Source organism: Octopus bimaculoides, chromosome 8 (genome assembly GCF_001194135.2).
Source record: "Octopus bimaculoides isolate UCB-OBI-ISO-001 chromosome 8, ASM119413v2, whole genome shotgun sequence".
NCBI lineage: Eukaryota > Metazoa > Mollusca > Cephalopoda > Octopoda > Octopodidae > Octopus > Octopus bimaculoides.
In genome coordinates, this window is record NC_068988.1 from 29994951 (window position 1) to 29998215 (window position 3265).

The 3265-nt window shown below is 38.3% G+C and overlaps 1 protein-coding gene across 4 annotated transcripts in view; it reads left to right on the forward strand.

Moving 5' to 3' along the window:
- Positions 1 to 3265, forward strand: part of LOC106882798 (neurexin-1a) — a 443081-nt gene that overhangs the window by 34335 nt on the left and 405481 nt on the right. The window lies entirely within an intron of this gene.

The following is a 3265-nucleotide window of genomic DNA, read 5'->3' on the forward strand; positions in this document are numbered from 1 at the left end:
AGTTGATGGCCGATGCCAGTGCTGCCTGACTGGCTCCCGTGCTGGTAGCATGCAATAAGCACCGTTCATGCGTGGGCCATTGCCAGTGCCATCTGACTGGTTCCCCATGTAAAAAAAGCATCATCCGAACATGGTCAAATACCATTTTGAGTGTGGCCATTGCCAGTACCACCTGACTGGCCCTCGTGTCGGTGGTACGTAAAAGCACCCACTACACTCTTGGAGTGGTTGGCGTTAGGAAGAGCATCCAGCTGTAGAAACTCTGCCAAATCAGATTGGAGCCTTATGCAGCCTCCTGGTTCGCCAGTCCTCAGTCAAATCATCCAGCCCATGCCAGCATGGAAAGCGGATGTTAAATGATGATCATCATCATTCACTCAATTTGCTAATGACATAATGTTTGTGCCATCTGAACCTTTCCTTTCCCTCATTAGACAGAATCTTTGGTAATTAATTGCACTCAAAGAGAAAAGTCTCTCAAAAATTTTGAGATTGTGAGGTGAAGTGTGTGTGGGGGGTGATGGTGGACAAAATCTAAGCGAGAAATATTGAGATAGTACAAATTTTCATATTCCTAATTCATAAAGAAAATGAATGCCATCCAAAAATTTATCAAGAAAAATTGTTAAATTACACCCACCCCCCACTCACTAACAATTAGGAACAAAATAATGATAAAGAACAGATTTTTTTCATTTTTTAATTTTTTAGAAGATGAATTTTTCTCTATTTACATCATTTTTAATAATTGTTGAATTGTTCCATAAAATGGTAATCCTTATCTTTTATACAGTGAATACTTAGACCTCTCCAGGCCTGACTTTCTATCTTGAAGAAATGGTCTTTTGTTCAAGGGTGTGGCCCAGATTTTTGGTGGTCGGTTTCATCCCAACTGTATGTTTTTGCTATAACAAAACAAGCCCAACTGAGCAAAAGTCCACCCTTGTTGAAGAAAAAAACACCCAAAAAAACCATTTCCTGAATTGCTTGTCTTTTCTTTGTTTTGTTTTTAGTTTGAATTCTTTATAAGAAAGTTAATCAGATTTCAGTTCCTCCACCCATTTTAGTTTACACGATTTTACATTTTCTGTGCGACTAGTTTTATCACAAACGAGTGAATGTGTATGTGTTGGTGTCCTTGACAGTACAAACCTGTTAGGCAACCAAACCAATAAACAAAAGCGAAAACTACATATCTACTACAATTACTTGTGTGTGCATGCGCTCATGCGTGGGTACATGCATGTGTGTGCAGCAATGTTCCACCTGCCTATGTGTATACATAAAACTCTTCTATAATAAATAAAGTTGCTTAATTAGTTATGAGTATGTAATTTTTATTAAACGTTAACAATTTTTAAAGTCTACATTATCTAGAAAATTCTGAAAAATTCTAAATTTTAATCATCATCATCATCATCATCATCATCGTTTAACGTCCGCTTTCCATGCTGGCATGGGTTGGACGATTTGACTGAGGACTGGTGAACCAGATGGCTGCACCAGGCTCCAATCTGATCTGGCAGAGTTTCTACAGCTGGATGCCCTTCCTAACACCAACTACTCCAAGAGTGTAGTGGGTGTTTTTACGTGCCACCAGCATGAGGGCCAGTCCAGTGGTACTGGCATCGACCACACTCGAATAGTGCTTTTTATATGCCACCTGCACAGGAGTCAGTCCAGCGGCACTGGCAATGACCTCGCTCAAATGTTTTGTTCACATGCCACTGGCACAAGTGCTAGTAGGGTGACGCTGGTAACGATCACGCTCAAATGGTACTATTTATGTGCCACCAGCACGGAAGCCAGACAGCTGCTCTGGCAGTGATCCCACTCGGATGGTGCTGTTAACGCTTCACTGGAACGGGTGCCAGTCATTGAATTTGGTTCAATTATGATTTCACTTGCCCCAACAGGTCTTCGCAAGCAGAGTTTAGTGTCCAATGAAGGAAGGTTGGCATGGGGGCCAGTCGTCGAAGGAAAGGTACGGGTTATGGTCTCCCTTGTCTTGCCGGGTCTTCTCACGCACAGCATATTTCCAAAGGTCTTGGTCACTAGTCATTGCCTCGGTGAGGCCTAATGTTCGAAGGTTGTGCTTCACCACCTCATCCCAGGTCTTCCTGGGTCTCCCTCCTCTACAGGTTCCTTCCACTGTTAAAGAGTGACACTTCTTCACACAGCTATCTTAATATTTTTAAAAACCAAAATGTGATTTTCATGTTTCTTTTATTATTGAAGATTTTGACTTTAAGATTCAAGCAGAAAACTAAATTTAATTTACTGCAAGATAGCACTTTTACTATTACAAGACAGCCATTTTTTTTTTTTTTTTTTTTTTTTTTTGCTCACATTTTTCCACTTTGACTTTTCTCTCTTTCAAACATTTCATGACAGTGACATAATTTGTAAATATTTATGTTCTGGCTATACTTGTTCTAGTGATATAAATAAACATATCCAACATACTTATTATTTACATAATTAAGTTGTATTCAAGAGAGCCCTAATTGGTTAATAATGGTCACATGACTACTTTTGCTGTAATTGTTTGATTATCATCATCATCATCAGTAATAATAATGACTGCTGTGTCCTTAGGCTATGGATTTTGGATAGGTTATAATTGTATAATTATATAATCTGAAATATTTATAGAGCCACTGTTTTCTTTGTTCATAGGAAAAATATAAGAATGATGTAGATTTGTCATATTAACCCAATTATACATATGTCACATTCTTTATCAAATATTTATGTGAATTTGTATGCATCATTGAACATCTCTGCTTTGATATCTTACAATCTATTTATATATTTATTTACCTATCTAACTGTCTATAAAGATAAGTTTATGCACAACTGGGAGAATTCACCACAATACCCTTCAACACCTGAGTTCACATCAAGCATCTTACAAACCAAATACTAAAGCGAAATTATATTTAAGTCATTTTTTTTCTTTTCGAAGATTTACATTTTCAATTAACTTTGAGAATTTGTCTGGAGCCATGTGCAAGCACCAGTGGTGGTACCACATAAAAAGCTCCCATGCTGGTGCCAAGTAAAAGGCACCCAGTACACTCTGTAAAGTGGTTGGTGTTAGGAAGGGCATCCAGCTGTGGAAACCATGCTAAAAGAGACAATTGAAGCTTGGCACAACTCTCTCACTTGCCAACTCCTGTCAAACTGTCCCAACCCATACCAGTATGGGAAATGGACATTAAATGATGATGATGATGATATAATATATATATATATATATATA